The 21,027-nt window shown below is 42.5% G+C and overlaps 1 pseudogene; it reads right to left on the bottom strand.

Moving 5' to 3' along the window:
- The window catches only part of LOC145793281 (cytosolic sulfotransferase 15-like), a 190,502-nt pseudogene that overhangs the window by 107,986 nt on the left and 61,489 nt on the right, over positions 1 to 21,027 (bottom strand).

Raw genomic sequence — 21,027 nt, 5'->3', positions numbered from 1 at the left:
CCAAAAGCAGGTTGAACGTTGCAGGAACCTCCAAGACATGGAAATCTATCTCGTGCTGTCCCGGCCCAACCTTTGTTTGAATCTTAACTGTTCCCATTACTTCCCGGCTTGTGTTGTCATACGCCCGAATTACCTGGGCCGTTGGCACGAAATCCGCGACTTTCAAACCAATCGCATAAGCTGTCCTTGCCGGGCAGACGTTGATGGCGGACCCTGTGTCGACAAGCACCACAGGTATCCATTTATCCCTGCACTCCACAGAGATGTAGAGTGGCTTGTTATGGTTCGCACCCTCGGGTGGCAGTTCTTTGTCAGAAAAACTCAATGCTGGGGAATTTCCTCCCGAAAAGACTAAGCCCACCAGCTGTTCGGGCGTGGTGTCTATGGAAAGCTTGGCTTTGTCCATGGCTGTAAGGACGGCTTGTCTATGTACTCGAGAAGCCATAAGCAGTCCCCAGATGGAGATGTCTGCTTGTATTTTTTCAATTGTCTCAATACGGCCTCATCTTCGAGTTGCTTTTCCTTTTGCTTCTCTGCCTCCTTATCTTTTCCCGACGCTTCCGGTTGATCTAGGTGTGGAGGCTTGAAGTACCGTCCACTCCTGGTCATGTGATCGACCTCGCCGATATACCAGGTATCATCTGGTTGGTTATCTTCCCAATCTTCGTCCGTGTGGGCAAGACATAGATCGCCGTTTTCCCACCACATACCATCTGCAGCCGACAGGCATCTATCTAGTTCTGGCATAACTGTCCCGATACTTGCAGTACCTTTTATCCCTATGCTCGCAGCATTCTCCATTTCTGTACTTGTGGCAATCTCAACCCCCACATGGCCTTTTGCCTTCCTGATCCTCTCAGAATCTTCGAATCTTCCCTGTTCTGACTGTGTCAACGCAGGAGATTGCTCAATGATCCCTGTACTCAAAATGCTCCATTCCCGAGCGAAACTCTCGACACCGGTGCTCTCCGGCGATGTATTCTGTTCTTCGACCTTCCCGGCTGTTGTTGACACTTCTGCCCCTGCCGGGCCTTGTTCTGACTGAAACCCTCCTAGCACATCTGGCTGATCGTCCAACCATCCCGTGGCCTCAGCCGATTCCTCATAATCGAACCAGTTGACGGTTGGGTCTTCTGGGTCTTGGTTATCTTGAAACTGGAACTTGGCAAGATCCTCTTCCACAGCTGTCAAATCATCCGTTCCCTGTCCTGGACTGTCCCTTTGGATTGCGCACAGCTCTCCCCCGGCTGGAAATTCGACATCTGGTCTATTCTGGCCCATTGGTGAAATGTAGTTACTTGGACTATAAGCGTTTCCAACATCACTTCCAGATTCTGCAAACTCTGGCTCGACAATCTCTTTCCTATTCTCGATGGTCACCACCGCTGGCTTGGGTTGGGTTATGGAGACGTCCACCATGCACAAATCGGTGCCATCAGGAAGGAAAACCTCCGGCTTAGGTAGGTAGGAGGGTGTGATATAAATACTAGGATCGTAGAATGCGACCCCAGTGTGGATGAAATTGACTCTTTTGGGTGGTGGAACTTGGTTATGTGTGGGGAGAGGATTTGTAGTAACATTGGGTTTTTCAGGGGGTAAAATCACCCCATTATCAATGAGATCTTGGATTTCATGACGCAATCGAAAGCACAGGTCGGTGTCGTGACCGTGCTGCTGGTGGAATGCACAGTACTTAGCTGGATTGTGGGCGGCGGGGAGTCTTTCGGGTAAGGGCCGCGGCTCTAGGGGCTTCAGATGCCCTTTTCTGATCAAAACCCCTAAAGCTTTGGATAGGGGCATATAAAGCGGAGCGAAGGTTCTGGTATTTCTGGGAGGGTATTTGGCTGTTTGAGAGTTGCTTCCGGACGCACCGGAGAATGGTGTGGCTGCTGTAGTTCTTGGGGAAGGGTTGGTGGTGACCATACTCACTTCGGAGGTCCTGGTAGTTGTAGCGCCACTCGGGCCTGCGGTAGTATTTCGATTGAAAGTTCTGCGGGGTTGCTCCCGGTCATTATCAATCAGGCCTTGTTTTAAGGCATCCTCGATCTGCACCCCCATTTCATGTAGATCAGCAAAAGTAGGGAAGGGGATTACAATCATCTTCTGCATTAGCTTCGGCTGAAGATTGCGCACAATCATCCGAATTTGGTCCTTGTCCGTGGGTCTTAAGGTCATCATAGCCTTAGCCCGCCATCTGGTTACAAATTCTGAGAAACTCTCCTTGGTTTCTTGTCTCGTCGTCTCGAGATCCCGGGTCGTGATCTCGATTTGTGTGTTATACGAGTACTGCAGGATGAAGGCCTCAGCCATCTCGTCCCAACTTCTCTTGACATCATCTTCCAATTTTGCATACCATGCGGCCGCTACACCTGACAGGGTCCGGCCAAATAAAGACAGCTTCTGCAATCTAGTGAGGCCCATTGGCCTTAGGACGTCTGAAAATAGTCGCAGGAGTACCATGGGATCCTCAGATCCGTCAAAACGATCGATTTGTGGCATCTTAAACCGATCTGGCAGCGTCATGGCTGCGTCAGTGTATTCGTCTCCAATGTCCGGAATGGACTTCGCACCCTGAGATTTTTTGAACAGCTTTTCAAGCTTATGCATTTTCAATGCGACGGGGTCCACCTCGGACTCGAAGGGAGAATCCGATAGATTGATAGGAGTGGGTGCCTTGGATTGTTGAGGCAGAATCGGGGGTGGAGCTGGCCCCGTTGGGATGTCCGTATCTTCTCGGACATTCCGGGCGTTTGGAGTCTCTTCGGGTATTGGAACCCTTAGTGAGGGAGGGACTTGCTGTGAAGCTGACGTCCCAGTTTGCTGCTGCAATCTCACAATTAACTCCGCTTGCTCACCCATAACTGTGGCTTGTTGTTTCGTGAATTCTGCCTATCGGACAGCATCCTGCTGCATCATTTTCATGCTTTCCTGAAGTTGGCGCACCATCTCCTCTAAGCTAGCCATACTATTCTGCTCTGGTTGAATTACTGGTATATGTTCTCTTTCTGTAGTTGAGACAGGACCCTGATCCCTACTGAACTCAGGCGGGGTAGATAAGGCTCTCTGAACTGACTGTCGAACCGATGCCCTCTGCCTGGTTGCCTTCCGTTTAGTAACCGGGGGTAGAGAGTGGTACACCGGTTGTTCTGCTATCAGATCCTCAGATCGATGGAGTCGGCGACCTCTGATCCAGAGTGCTCGGGGGATGTCTACTGGGTTGGAAGCAATGATGCTAAACTACCTAGCAAAAAGATAAATAAAGCAATAAATAAACCAACAACCGGACAGCACAACGGCATAAAATAAACATATAATACACAGTTGAGTATCCACAATACATAGTCAGTAAGCCGAACACACTGTCCCTCGATACTGATCACTGTTCCCAAAAAAAATCTCTGTCCCCAAAACTGAACTTGATACCCGCAGATAACTGATTCATAAACTGATACTGATGCCCTCAGGCCTACTACTCAGTCCTGCAAACTGACATGCACGTTCCTGTAGAGCCACACTCTAAAAGCACATAGCAAGTAAAGAGAGCCAAAACACCCCTATGTTGGGGTAGGGTTTCCCTGTCCTATTTTGTCAGGAGCTAGGGTTTCACTATGCACGCAGCAGTTTTCAAACAACCTAACATCGGGTAAGCAGCCTGTCCTAATTTGGAATGGTCACTATGGATCCGAATATGCACTAGGTCGAATGGTCGAAAAGGGTGCCTCGGTAAAAACCGGGGTTTGTGTTCCCATGCTGTCAGAGCCCATAGCCGGTCAGCCTTATGGACATGCCTTGACAAGACAAGCCTCCGGCAAACCGTTCAGGAATGGCAGATGGCAAACACTGTGTTCCTAGGCGCACCAATGCACATGCAATGCAAAGAAACACATAAGCGAAATCAAAATGGGAAATCATGAGTTCGAGTCAAGCTCTCTAAAAATCCCCAGCAGAGTCGCCAGAAACTGTAGACGCGCCCGCGAGGGACCCCGCTACTACAGTTCGGACTCGCGATTTTTGCTGTCGCGGTTCTTAATCTGAACTAAAGAGTCCAAATCTGGAAAATCGTTTTGAGAGGAAAAGATTTTGAAAGAAGTGCCAAACATGGACTGCTTTGCCAGATACAGAGTCGCCACCTAAATATTTTTAAAAATGGGAAAATTTAGGAAACCCTGACTCGGTGCCGAAGGCCACATGTCCGTCATCACCGGAGTTGTCTCGGCTCGGGAGCTTGGGTACGATCAGGGAAGGTCAGCTATGAGCACCTCCTCTCGCCCGGTCAAAAGACCGGCCTCTACTAACCGTGATATTCTGTTTTGAAAATGTTTATGTGTTCTTACTCCATTTATTAGCCTAGAATTACTATGTTATGTGCACAGCAAACAAGTATAGACTAGATTGCCTAACTTGGGAATAAACATTGCATATCCGTTTGCTTTGGAAATACTTTAGATTTTGCTACTCGTAAGTAGGCTGAAACACGGATTTCAATGAGTTTTTCCAACTCAAACAATCCAACCTCCATCCACAGGCATCCAAACAGTTTAACACATAAGCATTTAGCCGCATGGCAAGCATACTGTCATGTTAACATTCACACACATGCGAGATGCTAAAGCATAAATACTTACATCGTACTCCGTGCCAAAACAGTAAACTAGTTAGCAAAACGTGCGTGTCCTAGTTCATGTTAAATTGCCTAATGCAACACATACAAGATGCAATTTAGATAGACTCGGTTAACCTAAGCATAGCATATGTAATGCGATCAATTATCACATATTCGATTTGTGAATTGAAGTACAAATGCAATTAGCGTGATGTACCGAGCCTAATGCATGCAGTACAAATGCATGAACGCACGCATGCATAGCATAAGGTATGCTAAATTAAACATGCCCTAATCTACCATCATAAGCAGGTAAATAAAAGGGAAGAAAGACGTGAGGTTGGAAGACATACACACACTCACGCACACTTATTACAGATTTGCCCTCATTCGGAGGGCCCAAATAAATATTACAGTCCCAAATAATAAATAAATAACATTATTACAGAATTTCTAATTAATTAAAAGAAAGGATGCAAAAGAAAGAAGAGGGTGGCCACAGCCTCTGCCTCGGGATGCGCAGATGATGCATGCTCAGAACTTGGCTCGCCCGAAAAACCCGTACCATACCCCTGCCACCTCTGTTTGTACTGCCTTGTCTCTCTGAAAATTGCCAAAGTCCTGGAGCAGGTTCCTTACACACTGTAGAGAACCACCGGCCAGACAGAATTCCCACCGGCACTCTACAATTTCCACCGGCTGTTCTTGGACTTATCGGCACTTCAGTAATTGCCGGTCGGCACTAAATTCTGCCGGTCGGCAGAAACTTCCTGCAGAAGACAGTTTTGACAGCAAACAGAGAACAGGCAGTGCATGGCATGGGGTTTTCAGGCACATGTGAGCATGATCGTGCTTCCTATCATGCTTTGAACTCAAGGAAGCATGATCTTCAATCCTCGAGCCATCAATGGTGCATGATAGCCCAAGGGATCAAATTTGCCACTTAATGTAAAGATGCATGCAACATACAAATGAGATCCGAAGCCTTATCATGTCAAAGTCAAAGGCCCCGGTGACCGAGAATCAAGGTACATTACATCATTTGAAGTATGAATGTCCCTTGATCCCCACACTTGGTTTGACACCCCAAACCAAGTAATGCAATGCATGTTATGCAAACATGGCTCAAATGCAACATGACACCAATCATGCAAGACATAGCAAATGTTATGCAACTACCATGACAAATACGTAATGCTAAGCATGCAAGTTGCAAATGGGATGCAAACATGGACCAATTTGTCACAAAGTTAGCATGGGACTACACATTAATGAAACAATTATGTAACAAACATGAGACAAGCCTGCAAGAGGGCCTTAAAGTGATAAAGGTGCAGGCCTTAATTCACCTCAAAACAGCACCAAAAGTGCTCAAAATGATGGGCAAGCTCTCATGTCAACATGCAAGCCAATAGACCCAAGGCTAAGGCACCAAAAGGGTCACTTCATTTCCAACAACAAAACCAAATCATGGCATGGTTTAGACAAGTAAAAACAGAGTTTTTGCAAACAAAATAGGATCCCAAACCCTCCTAACATGGCGGCTAAAATGACTCCAAAGGAGTGTATGCACCAAGGCTTAAATGTAGGCATAAAAGGGCACACCCTCAAGGCACAAAAGAGATCGTAAATGCAAGCATGCAAACATGATTCTTAGGCTGAAATAGGATCCTAAATGATGCCAAATCATAAGGATGGTCAAACTACACATGCTAGAGGTCAAAATGTTCAAAGCTTACAAGCCAAAACATAAAAAGATGACATCAAACAAGACAAGCATGACTGAAATGGATGTCCAACAGACCTTAAACATGGTAAAACAATGCCAAAATCTTCATGGAACTAAGCCAACACATGCAAGAATCATGGCCTAATCATGAGATGCATTTCTAGGCCAAATGGAGCAATACAAAGCAAGTACTACAAGCATACAAGGAGGCACAATCCGGCCAAAAACAGAGGTTATATATGACCTAAAACATCCAAAAATCTTCTGAAATAAGGCTCAAGATGATCAAGTATACATGCTAACCTTTTAGGCCAAAATGTAAGGAAACAAGACAATGAAGGGAGAGGGGTGTCCCTCCCCTATGCAAGACTTCAAACCACCTTTTTAATACTGAAAATCAATTGTTTTTTAGTGATGAAAAGACCAACACACCCAAGCAAACAAGGCCTCTCAAAAGAAGCACAAAAGAGGCCAAATAAAGCCCAATGAGGTGAGTTAGCACTCAAACCACAAAATAACCTTAATGAAAGTTCTAAAGCATGAGAATACAAGCCTTTTTCATGTTATACACAAAAGCTAAATCAACAAGCAAGATAGGTAAAAGACTATTGTAAGTTTGAGGAATATAAAGCAAGATGCTCACCCTTAAAGAACCTTTGAAGAACAAATGGTCTAGCCCTCTTCTTTTGATCAAAACCAGTCCAAAAACTCAAGAAACAACCCCCCAAGTCCCTCAATCTCGGAGCAAGGTGTAATAGTGTGTGTAATGGTGCAAAAGTAAGGTAAAAACACACTTTTGGGCCAAAAATCACACACAAAGGAGGAGAGAGAGAGAGATATAGAGATAGGATATATCTATATCTCTAAGCTCTGGTTTTTGCTTCTAACTTTCTAACCTAGATCAAAGAGGAAGGCCCTTCCTCTTATAAGACTCCCTCTTGCAAAGCTTATACAACAAGCTTGCTTAGAGGGAGATCCCTCCATACACGTGTATGGAGGGAGGCAGAGTTGGTGCCAGCTATCACAGCTGGCACAAAATATCTCCATAAAGTAGATGAACAGTGGTCGGCTGCCCAAAAAAGTTATTTCGACAAAAAAGAGTGCCGACCGGCAACAAACTATGCCGACCGGCAATAAAATGTGCCGACCGGCAACAAATAGTGCTGGTGGCAGAAAAAGACCAGCAGGTGGCCTCTGGCCACTGCCGGTGGTGTGTGGGGATGCCTCACAAGGCATTCCCTGCCCTTCCAAGGCAAAGCACAAGTGTTCGGTATGAAACCAGACACTAAACGGTCGAGTTTGGAGATCTTGAGGCAGGACGCGCGAGCCGGGACTTCTGGGAACTCCAAACAAACACAAACATGGATAATCACCGAGTGTTCAAACGGTGACGTCCAAGTCTTGAGGACGGTCAAAAATGGGGTGTCTACATTAAGTCAGGTGTTCTGTCTTTTCCCCATTGTCACTACACTTACCAGAAAGGGCACTCTACCTGCCAGAAAAGGGCACAACTGAAGGTAATAGCAAAATACTGAAGGCTATCTCATCCTCCGAGCAACGAGGTATCAAGCCAAGTGCGAAGCACAAACTGGAATGGATCTAGATATTTCACTCCCTCGTCTGGACACATCTGATCACGTCCGGACACATCTGATCACGTCCAAACTCCCCAGCAGAGCATCGTCAGCCGATGCCAGCTGCAGATTTGCTACACACCCAAGTGTAGCGCAACCCCTCTGTGGGAGAAACTCACTAGCTGTGCGCAGAAGAATGAGAATCTAGCAGAATGCTGGGGGCAAGAGCCCGCACCTTCCTGTTTATTCATTAACCACCTAGGGGAGGGATGAAAAAAATGAGAGATTGAATAATACAGAGGTGTGCGTTGAGAGAAAAAGTGAGAAAAGGGCTTTTTCAGAAAACTAGAGCTTGAGGGCCGAGTGATGTGAGAATCACAAATGAGAAAGAGAGGGAAACAATACCCAGAGAAACAGGCTCCCTGTGCACGTCTGAGTGTCGTGTCTTTTGTTTTGTCTCGATTCTTGTTTTGAGTCATTTCTAGTGTTTCTCGATGTGTTTAGGTTGTTTACCTTTTGTCTTTCTATATTGACTCATTTTGCACTGTGGTCAGTCGTAGACTCAATACCCAGTTGAAAACTTATTCTCACTTTCAATTTTAAAAATAAATCGTTTTGTGCTCGGAGTGCTGTGTCATTCTCCACATTTGTACAAAGCAGGTTCTGTTCTTTCATAAAGATGTAAGGTTCAACCCAGGTCATATGAGAACAGTAGAACCAGGACCTATCTGAAGCTACACGGGTTTCAGGCTGCGAAGCAAAAGAAAAGAGGGAAAATTTGGAGCATCCGAATTTGTTTCAACTTCTGCATGTCCCGTTATTGCATTCTGTATGTTCAGATTGAGCCATGTTCAGAATAAACTGAGTACTGAGCTGTGTGCTCAGAATGAGCAGTGTGCTCAGAATGAGCAGTATGTTGTATAAGCCGTGTGCAGAGTAAACAGAATGTTGTGTTACGAGCAGTGCGGTAAGAGGGAGCAGTTTGCTGTACGCGCTGTGTGTTCAAAGTAGATAGAATACTGTGTCGACCTTTTTCATGCTAGAATGGCAATCAAAAGTGCTCTCCCGGAGTACCAATCGCTGCCAGAGGCACCTTGGCTGTGTTTGCGATGAGTTCCTAGGAGATCAACTACGACGGTGGAAACTAGAGTTTGAATGGCTGATGCCTAGAACACAAAGGTTTGGAATTTTCGAGACTAAAGTCTGGTGTAAATACCCAGGGGTGTATCCCCGGTTTGAAATCTGTATGGAAGACCCATAGGTTGAGGTAGAGGGTATGCATCTCTATTCTAGATACTAAACCAACCTAGTCTGTCACCCCGTTGAAGAATAGGGAAAGTTGTGAGTATGATCAGGAGGAAAAGCGGCATCTGTGGTTTCCCTAGCAGACGTTGCTCCTTGTCAGCATTTCAAAACCTTTGTACTGTGAGTTGAAGGTAAGAGTTCGAAGAACACAAGGGGAGATCTTCGTTAGAGTAGAGCGGTTCACTACCACTCACCTCGTGAGGTGCTTTCGAAAACGCCAATTTGTCTGTTTATTGCATTCCTTTAGTATCATGCATTGTATTGCATTCTACCTATCAAGTTTCTTTCTCATTCATGCATGGTATTGTATGTACTGTTCATTTGGACAAGTTCCGATTCAGTTTGACTGATACCTTTCCTCTCTCGCGTGTGATACGCAGAGAGGTTTACCTTTCCTCTCTCGCTTGTGATACGCTGAGAGGTTTACCTTTCTTCTCTTGCATGTGATACGCTAAGAAATTTACCTTTCCTCTCTTACGTGTGATACGCTGAGAGATTTACCTTTCTTCTCTTGCGTGTGATACACTGAGAAATTTTTCCTTTCCTCTCTTGCGTGTGATACGTTGAGAGATTTTCTCTTTCCTCTCTCACGTGTGATACGCTGAGAGGTTCACCTTTCTTCTCTCGCGTATGATACGCTGAGAGGTTTACCTTTCTTCTCTTGCGTGTGATATGCTGAGAAATTTACCTTTTCTCTCTCGCATGTGATACGCTGAGAGGTGTGCCTTTCCTCTTGTTGCATTGTTATGCACAGTCTTTCTTTCGGGGAACACGGGGATATGTCCCTACGTTTCTATTTCTTTCGGGGAACACGGGGATATGTCCCTATGTTTCTCTTTCTTTCGGGGAACACAGGGATACGTCTCTATGTTTCTCTTTCTTTCGGGGAACACGGGGATACATCCCTATGTTTCCCTATGTTTCTCTTTCTTTCGGGGAACACGGCGATACGTCCCTATGTTTCTCTTTCTTTCGCGAAACACGGGGATATGTCCCTATGTTTCTCTTTCTTTCGGGGAACACAGGGATATGTCCCTATGTTTCTCTTTCTTTCGGGGAACACAGAGATATGTCCCTATGTTTCTCTTTCTTTTGGGGAACACGGGGATACGTCCCTATGTTTCTCTTTCTTTCGGGGAACACGGGGATATGTCCCTATGTTTCTCTTTCTTTTGGGGAACACAGGGATATGTCCCTATGTTTCTCTATCTTTCGGGGAACACGGGGATATGTCCCTATGTTTCCCTTTCTTTCGGAACACGGGGATAAGTCCCTATGTTTCTCTTTCTTTCAGGGAACACAGGGATATGTCCCTATGTTTCTCTTTCTTTCGGGAGACGCGGGGATATGTCCCTATGTTTCTCCCTCTGTTCCTTCCTCACACGATTTCAGCGTGTTTGGAATTTGTTTACCTCTTCTCACGATTTCAGCGTGGTTAGAGTTTGTTCCTTCCTCACATGATTTCAGCATGTTTGGAATTTGTTTACCTCTTCTCACGATTTCAGCGTGGTTAGAGTTTGTTCCTTTCTCACTCGATTTCAACGTGTTTGGAATTTGTCTCAGGCTGCGTCGTGCGCGCTCTTGATTGTTTGTTTTTGGACCTCCTCTCACGATTTCAGTGTGGTTTGAGTGTCCTTTTCCTCACACGATTTCAGCGTGTTTGGAATTTGTCTCAGGCTGCGTCATGCACGCTCCTGATTGTTTGTTTTTGGACCTCCTCTCACGACTTCAGCGTGGTTTGAATGTCCCTTTCCTCACACGATTTCAGCGTGTTTGGAATCTATTTTTGGACCTCTTCTCACGATTTTAGTGTGGTTAGAGTTTGTCCCTTCCTCACACGATTTCAGCGTGTTTGGAATTTGTCTCAGGTTGCGTCATGCAAGCTCCTGATTGTTTGTTTTTAGACCTCCTCTCACGATTTTAGCGTGGTTTGAGTGTCCTTCTCCTCACACGATTTTCGGTGTGTTTGGATTTTATCTCAGGTTCCGTCATGCACGCTCCTGATTGTTTGTTTTTGGACCTCCTCTCACGATTTCAGCGTGGTTTGAGTGTCCTTTTCCTCACACGATTTTTGACATTCTTGGAATTTATCTCAGGTTGCGTTGTATACACGCCTGATTGTTTGTTTTTCCTCTTCTCATGATTCCATCATGGTTGGAATTGTTGCCCCATTGTATCTACTGTTAGTTCATTGCATCGTGCTATTTTGCGCACCTTACCTGCACCTGTTAGTGCATTGCTCGCGCCATTTTGCGCACCTTACCTGCACCTGTTAGTGCATTGCTCGCGCTATTTTACGCACCTCACCTGCACTTGTTAGTGCATTTCTCGCGCTATTTTGTGCACCTTACCTGCACTTGTTAGTGCATTGCATTTCATTCGCGCTATTTTACGTACCTTACCTGCACCTGTTAGTGCATTGCTCGCACTATTTTGAGCACCTCACCTGCACCTGTTAGTGCATTGCGCATCGCGCTATTTTGCGCACCTTACCTGCACCTGTTAGTGCATTGCTCACGCTATTTTGCGTACCTCACCTGCACCTGTTAGTGCATTGCTCGCGCTATTTTGCGCACCTCACCTGCACCTGTTAGTGCATTGCATTTCATTCGCGCTATTTTATGCACCTCACCTGCACCTGTTAGTGCATTGTGCATTGCGCTATCTTGCGCACCTCATCTGCACTTGTTAGTGCATTGCATTTCATTCGCGCTATTTTGCGCACCTCACCTGCACCTGTTAATGCGTTGTTCGCGCTATTTTGCGCATCGCGCTATCTTGCGCACTTCATTTGCACTTATTAGTGCATTGCATTTCATTTGTGCTATCTTGCGCACCGCATCGCACTGTTTTGTGCATTGCATATCATCGCACTATCTTGTGCACTCGCGCTGTTTAGCGCATCGCGCGGTTTAGCGCATCGCACTATTTCGTGCATTACATAGTATCATTCGCGCTATCTTGCACATTTCACCCGCACTTGTTAGTGCATTGCATTATTATGTATACTTCACTTGGATTGTTATGCTTGTTTCTTCCGCATTGTTATGCGTCACACTTAGGTTGCATTGTCTTGCATCCCTTCCGCATTGTTATGCGTCACACTTAGGTTGCATTGTCTTGCATCCCTTCCGCATTGTTATGCGTCACACTTAGGTTGCATTGTCTTGCACCCCTCCCGCATTGTTATGTGTCACACTTAAGTTGCATTGTCTTGCATCACTTCTGCATCGTTATGCGTCACACTTAGGTTGCATTGTCATGCACCCCTCCACTTGCGTTGTCACGCACTTTTCACTTACATTGCTATGCATGTTTCTAACGATATTGTACCTGTTGAGTTTCTTTCTTTTACAGGCACGATATTGTATGTATGGTTCATTTGAAGCCAACGCAACTAGACGAACCAGACGGTATTGTATGCACTCCGCGTGAGACATAACGAGAATTGTATAATTCTCTTACATCCTTTCTGCATGTAATGTAGTTTGATTTGTATTCGCTTGCTTAAAATTGTTGCATTCATTGTATATAATTGTTTTATTACAGTTTTCTTTGCATAATCATCAGTTATGCTCTTGCATCTTGCATGTCATTTGCATTTTGCCCTAGCCTGCGGGCACATCTCTGCATGGTTATTTTGAGTGTTTGCCTGAGTCTTCGGCCTTATCAAAAATGGGTCGTCTCTGGGCTTTGACATTCACTCCCGTCACTTTATGATTTTCGAGTTCTGTCAAAGAGGGGCAACTGTAGACACCTCATTTTTGACCATCCTCAAGACTTAGTCGTGCTTGCAGGTACATCCAGCCACAATTTCATTTGCTCATCGAGTACTCGACTTTCGCGGTGGAACGTCACGTCACAGGTTTGAACTTTCCAAACCCTATATCCTTTCTGCCCCATTCTTGGACCATGTGATGGCCCTTCCAGCTTGACTCTCTTGGTGCACTGCCGACTACCCTATGCTACTGCCGACCTTGCTTTTTTCCCTACCTGCTACTGATGATGCCTGCCGGCCATCAGTGAGCCACTGCCGGCCACAACTGATGGCCGGCAGACCACTTTGTCTCAGCAGATTTCACTCCAGATCTTTTGAGCCAGCTGGTTTTCACTCATCTCTCCTCCATACACGTGTATGGAGGGATGAGGCTCTTTTCAAGCTTGTTGAACAAGCTTTGCATTGCCTCTCTTCTATATAAGGAGAGGCTCCTCCTCCATTTCAAAGGTGGAGAATTTGGAGCTTTGAAAGATAGATATAGCTTTCTATCTATATCTCATTGTTTCTTCATTTTTGTGCCTTAAAAGTGTAGTTTTGTCTCACTTTTGTACACAAACACACACTTAAACACCTTGCTTGTGTTGCTGAGGCTTTTTGAGGTTGTTTTTTGTGTTCTTGGGCTGGTTTGAGCTCAAAGAAGTTGCTGAAGTTGCAGTAGTAAAGAAGGTCTTCAAGGGTGAGTCTTTAACCTTTAGATCCTCCATTTTTGCTTGAGCTTTTATCCCTTCTTGCATATGTTTTTAAGCTTTACTCTTAACTGGAAAAGTTCTTTTTTTGCATGCTTAAGAAGTTTGTTTAAGGTCACTTTTTCGTTTGGGGTGATCTCCCCCCTCTTAGGCCTTGTTAGCCCTTGTTTTGAGCCATCCCTTTAGGCTCTTGTTGTAGCCTTTGTATGACCTTTCTACCACTGAAATCCAAAGGATTTTCAGTGGCGGAAAGGTGGTTTTGGAGTCCTAAATAGGAGAGGGTCATCCCCTCTCCTTGCACCTTGTTTACTTGCTTCATATGCCTCATGTTTGAGCATCTTTGTTGAGCTTATGTTGGCCATATCTTAGCTTGTATTTGTGATTATTTTGTTGTAGCATACCACTGTTTTTACTTGGTTTGGTCACCCCATGCATGGTTTATACACTTGTAGTATAAATCTTACAAACTAGCTTTGTGTGCCTCATGTTTGAGCATGTCATTCTAGCCTCATTAGAGTCCATTTCATCATGTTTTTGGTGATGTTTTTCCATGTCATACCTCTGTTAGGGTTTGGTTTGGTCACCTCTTGCATGCTCCATGCACTTGTAGTGCATTTCCATGAATTAGCCTAACATGAATCATGCTTTGACATGTCATTTTAGAATGCTTTTGGCTTAGCTCTGAGAAGATTTTGTTCATGTTTTACCATGTTTAAGGTCTGATTTTGGTTGTTTTGGCCATGCATGACTTGCTTTGTATAGCCATGGTTCAATCTAGTTTGTTAGCTTTGTGCACCAAGACCACTGGCATTCTTTACTTGGACCATTTGAATGATTTGGCATCTTTTATTATGTGACTTCAGTCCATATTTCATGCTCATGCACTTGCATTTATCACTCACTCAATGCGTTGGAGGGTTTGCCCCTTTATACCTTAACATGAATCATTGCATATGCCTTCATGCCTTTGCTTGCGAGCCATCATTTCAGTGTTTATTTGGGGTCATTATGCCATGATATAACTCTGATTTTTGTTGGTTAAGTCATCCCATGCTTGGTCTTAATAGGTGTAGTGTAATCCACCTTATTTGCCTTGTATGCATTGTGCCTTATGCCCCTCATGCTAGCATGTTTTGGCTTTCTTCCATGCATGTTTTAGACTCATTTTAACATGTGCTAGGACTATTTTGGGTTGCCTTTGTCATATGCTTCATGGTTTGTATAGCTGTAGTGCAATTGGCCTTGCTAGCATTGTGTTTTGATGACTCATGCATGCTATCTTTGAGCTATTTAGATGATTTGGCATCACTTGATACTTCATTTCAGAGCATGTAGCATTGCCATGTTCCCACTTCATTCACTCTTTAAGTGTCTTTCAGTGTTGTGCATTGTTGCCTAGTTTGCGGCCTAGCATGTATGACATCTTGCCTAGGTACTCGAGCCTCCATCTTAGCATGTTTCAGTCATTGTTTTTGACCTATTTTAGCTCTGTCCATGTTTGGTTCAAGCACTTGTGCCATATATTGCATGCCCCCTTTGTAGTCCTCTTTACTAACTTCATGCTTTAAGGACCTTTGTATGCTATGCTTGTGTTGTTTGAATGATTTGGCATCATTTCATACCTTATTTCAGTGCATTTAGTGTTGTCACACTTCCATGTTTATCACTCCTTGAGCACTCTTGAGAGTTGTGGACTTAGGCCTAGTTGATTGGCCAATGCATTGTGCATGCAAGCCTTGTCTTTTGGTGCCTTTGTTTTGGTGTTTTGGCCACTGATTTGGGCATGATTAAGGTCTGTCCATTTTGGTTTAAGTCTAACTTTGCATGTTGTTGCATGTTTGTCTTTGCATGTTGTTGCATGCTTGTCTTGCATGTTGTCGCATGCTTGTTGCATACTTGGTACATTGCATGTTGTTGCATGCTAGTTCCATTGCATATTGTTCCATTTTGTTACATTGCATCATGCTTGCATGTTGCATTAGCATTGTTTGCATGCCATTAGCATTGATAGGTTGATCATGTTGCATTTCATTGTGTTCAACCCGGTGTTGTGTTTGAACACAAAGTGGATTAGCTCATTTCATACTTGAAGTGATGAAATGAGCCAATCTCCTTTGGTCTCCATTTCCTTTGATTTCTCATGATAAGGAGATGGTCTTGGTGTCTCATTTGTCATGCATTTATTGAATTTGCACAAGTTGGATCTTTGGCCATCATGCATCGAGATGCGTGATTGATAGTCTTGGATCCGATTATGCCTCTCCCTTGATGTTTCAAGGTGATATGGGGTGGCATAGCGCGTACATATCCTTGGGAGACCCTATCTTTCCTTTGTTTTGTGCTCTATTGCAGCTTGGTGTCACAGCATACCAGTGGTCGACAGCTTCTTATTTCTGGCCGGCAGCCCTTCATTCTCGGCCGGCAGTGCCTACTCTTGGCCGGCAGAGGGGTTGGCAATAGCTCCTCATGGCCGGCAGGCCACTGGTGCATTCCTCAGCATGGTTTTGGTAAGATCCAGGAGCAAGTTCTCAAGGACACCCTGCAAAGAGAGCCTCAAGAGAGCAACTGGTGAGCTTTTCGAGGTAGCAACCGAGCATGCACCTTCTTCTTCTTTGAACAAAGCTGGAGCAGCATTGTTTATTGCTTACTTGTTAGTTAGCTTTAATTTGTAATTTAAATTAGTTAATTTATTAATTAATTAAGTGTTGTAATAATTAGTAAGTAGATTGCTTATTATTCATTTCGATTGTGTAATAATTAGTCTAATTAGATTATTAGATTAGTTAGCTAGCTTAGCTTAGCGTATTCATTTGGACCCACCGTCGAGAGGGCGAATTTTGTAATAAGCGAGCGTGTGTACGATGCATGTCTTCCAACCGCCATTTCTTTCTCCCTTTTAGTTAACCGCTTACGATGGTTAGTTTTAGGGCATATTTTGTTTAGCATACCTTATGCTTCGCATGCTTGCATCCATTCATCTGTATTGCATGCATCGGGCTCAGCGCATCATACTAACCTCATTGTACTTTCAATACATTACTTGAATACGTGTTCAACAGCATGTTATCAAGTTGCATTTCATATGCCATTTTAGAATAGCCGAGCCCATTTTTAGATGCATTTTTTCATGTGTTGCATTAGCCATCTTAACATGAATTAGGATCATGCATTGATTTCTAACTAGTTCTCTGTTTTGGCTTAGAGTAAACTGTGAGTGTTTACACTTTAGCATACTGCATGTGTGTTATTGATTGCCATGTATAGCATGCTTGCCATGAGGCTAACTGCTTAAGTGTTTAACTGCCTGAATGCCTGTGGGTGAAGGTTGGATTGCTTGAATTGGAACAATTCATTGAAATCCTCGATTTAGCCTACTTGTGAGTAGCAAACTTCAAACCATTTTCAAACAAACTAATATGCAATGCTTTGTTCCAACTTAAGCGATCTAGTCTATACTTGTATGTTGTGCACATCACATAGTAATTCTAAGTTTAATAATCAGAATAAGAACACATGTGTTTTCAAAAACAACATATCATGTTTAGTACAGGCCGATCTTTAGATCGGGCGAGCGGGGGTGCTCATTGCATGACCTTCCCCTCTCGTACCCAAGTTCCCGAGCCGAGGCAACTTTGGTGATGACGGACACGCGGCCTTAGGCACGAGTCAGGGTTTCCTAAATTCCCCCAAAACAAAATATTTAGGTGGCTACTCTGTATCTGGCAAAGCAGTCCATGTTTGGCACTTCTTTATAAAAATCAGTTTTCCAAAACGACTTGCCGGATTTGGACTCTTTGGTGATTTATCGGTCTTGCATTGCACTTTGCAAGATTAGATTCAGAACCGTGACATTGAGTCCGAACTGTAGTAAGTCCAATGAACAAAACGGGATTTCGCGCCCACATTTCGCGCGCGGAGCCGGGACGTTCGAGCGCGTCTACAGCTGTTACCGGCGCCACCGTTGCGACCTCAACCTTCTCCCTTTGAGATCGATCCCTCTCTTTCTTTCTCTCTCTCACAGTCACGAAGGGGGCAGAAAGTGGAGGCGGCGGGGATTCTCTTGGTAGCGGGGAGAGACGAAGGCGAAAGAAGATCGCGGTGGTGGGCAAAGAGGGCAGAGTGAGATCGCAGTAGTGCGCCAATCTTTTTCTTAGGCGAAGCGGGGTCGCAATGGTAGGGAAGAGGCGACGAGAAGAGTGGAGAAGGGGAGAGGCGACGGCCATGGATGGTGATGGTGGAAACTGATGGTCTGAGAGAGTTAGAGTTAGGCTTTTGGGGAATGGATACTTTCGTAATTTAATTTTAAGACAAAAATGTAATAAAAAAAAATCATTAAGTGTGTGGAAAGAAAGGAAGTAGTGTGTGAAAATATAATTATCCAAAGAAGAATGGTAAGTGCTAATAGCAGTACTCTTTAATTATTCAAATTTACTACTATAACCTTATAGTTATATATTGTTGCTTTGTGCATTACGTAGTGGTATTCATAACTTGTGGTGATATTAAAAAAATAGTTACATATTTTGGTTTAAAAAATATTAGAGATTTATAATTTAAGTATTACAATTTACTCATATTGATATGGTATTGTAGTTGGGTCATTGTGAGACCTAAATTATGAGTCTTAACTTTTTTCTCAAATCATCTGATCTTAAGAGTAATTCTAATGATGAAAGTTAAAATAATTTTGTCAAAACAAACAATTAGGATCTAATTATAGGATTACACACATCCGAATAAGTTCATTTTTTTTAAAATAAATAATATGCTTCACGAACCTTATAATATAAACAATTCAATTTGTTTAATCTTCTATTCCATTTACTTCTCGAGAGCAATTTTTTTTTTTATAATATTAATTTTAAATAATATTTAATTAATTGAAATGAAGGCTAAATACCATTGAATTGAATTGAAACAATTTTTTTTTTCTTTTTACTTCTACCAAAAAATCAAATTAAAAGAAAAAGAACTGTGCAAGTTGCGGGTGATTCTATTTGCATCCAAATAATAACTCAGTATGTCCAATTCAAATTTTGAAATTTGAGTTCCTATTATACGCGAATGTAAATTTACTAATATGAACAATATACATTAAATTCTAAAATGAAATATTATATTTTTTTTTCTTCATGATACACCCTAATTATTTATACATATTCTTCATATTCAATTTTCTTCATCATTTATCTGAAATTTCAATTATTTTCTTTTCAACTTTTTTTTCACTCCTAAATTTTAATCCATCCCACCAAAATTTACAATTATCATCAAGACCATTATTTCTTATTGTGTTGTTACATGAAAATAAAAAAAAAATTGAATAAAATCAAATAATGATTTTGTTTTCCAAGCAAAGACCCAGAACGAGAAAATGAAAGCGAAAAAAATAAAAATAAAAATCAATACTTTCGCTTCTTTATCTAGATATGGCAACAAACAAACAGACAAATGGAAAAAAGGCAAACAAAATGTAAACCCACAAAGACTCAACAAAAATGCTTTAAATCAACCATTACGACCACATTTAGGATTTGCTCAGACCTTGATTAGAGCACAGAGAAAAAAAAAATAGAAAGCTAAAAATGAAGAAACAAACAGGCTCTCAGTTTCTTGGCCACACTACCTCTCTTCTCTCTCTTCCATGCAGGGCATGCTTGAAGGGAGTTTTTTCTTTAGAGAAATGCTAAGTGCACCAAACCCTCTGCAAACCTAGCATTGAAATATTTGACATTTTCAAGATAATTTACAAACTCCTGAAAGAGACTCAGATACCTCATTCAAAAACAAACATTTTTTTTTAAGAGAAATGCTAAGTGGACCAAACCCTCTGCAAACCTAGCATTGCTCTTTTTGGTAAGGTCGATCTATGGATGAAGATAGAAAAGTAGATTTCTAATCGTAACTAAATATTCAATTTTAAAATTGTAGAGAAGAAATTGAAGAAAATTTTCACTACTCTTGGCATATGATGCTTGCAAACAAAATTGTCAGACCTAATACTAGATTGGTCCACCATATAGTTGTCAAGTTTTCAGTTCTCATTGAATTTAGATGCCATTTCAACAATCTTTGGATTTAGATTATGGTGTTTGAATGATATGTGTGTCAAACATTTCTTTCTATGATGCATGTCTATTTAGTTGCAAACATTAAAATCTATACTTCTTTCTAGTTAAGAGTTATAATTCCTTGCTCTTGAATGATACTCTACATATACAAAATTAAATTATAAAAAGATATTAAAAATGCGTGTATCAATAGGGTTAAGACCTACCTCTAATAAAAATAATGAGAATATTTCTAGAGAATTATGACGTGTGCATTCTTGATATGTGATTTAACTATGCAACAATGCTAGAAACATCTAAATTTTTACTCTTTAATTGTGTGTATATGTTTGGCTTAGGTTGAGGCCTTTGGTGGCAACTTGTATAGTAGTTTAATCATCCTAGCTAGTGCACACTGGGTTCAATTTTTGGATTAAAGTTAGTAAATTTTTTGAACAATTAAGTTTTTAAACAAGAAATAAGTCCATTCATCCTCATTACATATTGGTTGTGTTTGCTTGGTTAATGCATGGGATTGGATTATGTGTCTTGTTCAATTTTGAATTTCATGTTTCTATATTAAAGTGGACCTCTAGATTGACAAAATACTATTGAGTCACATAAGAGGGGTAGGTTACAGAATGGGAGGAGTAAGGAGGTCTAGATTAGGGGTTAAAGTACGAAAATATCCTCAAACTATGATCATTATATTATACCATATAGTCCACTAATAGTATTTTCAGACAAACATGAGATAAGATGAGATTTTATTAATCTTCCGTCTAATCCAAAGACAATTCAAACGTTACTTCTTTTTTTTATCAGGAAAATAAGAACCTTTGTTGATGATAAAATCATACATCAAATGAGATTACATCAAATAGGGGGGGGAAGAGTAGAAAATATCATAGTAAACTATCTCAATCCCAACTAGGTTGGCACAGAAAAGAGAGCCCAATCATCTGCAAGCTCAACTGTAACGCCCTCAAAATAATAACAATAAACCCATCAATAAAGACATGCATTGATATATAAAAACTCTACACTCTTCTATTCATCAGAGTTCCATTACAAAAAGTATTACATGTTAACGACAAAAGCAAATGCCCTAAGGGCTTACAGCTTTCCAGGTTAACACTTGGTTACAATAAAAGAGTACTAACTCATTTACACATTAAGCCCTTGGCTTGAATTTACATGTAATACATCAAAAGAATTGAAACAACAAAAGTGTGTCTGCCTCTAGCCTCCCAAGCTATGTCCTTGGAGGTGGCATGCTACCTGTACCTGAAAATGATATTC

Source organism: Camellia sinensis, chromosome 6 (genome assembly GCF_055761805.1).
Source record: "Camellia sinensis isolate YWXY chromosome 6, ASM5576180v1, whole genome shotgun sequence".
Lineage (NCBI taxonomy): Eukaryota > Viridiplantae > Streptophyta > Magnoliopsida > Ericales > Theaceae > Camellia > Camellia sinensis.
Note: the sequence above shows the minus strand (reverse complement) of the source record. Positions and strands in the feature narration are given on the sequence as shown.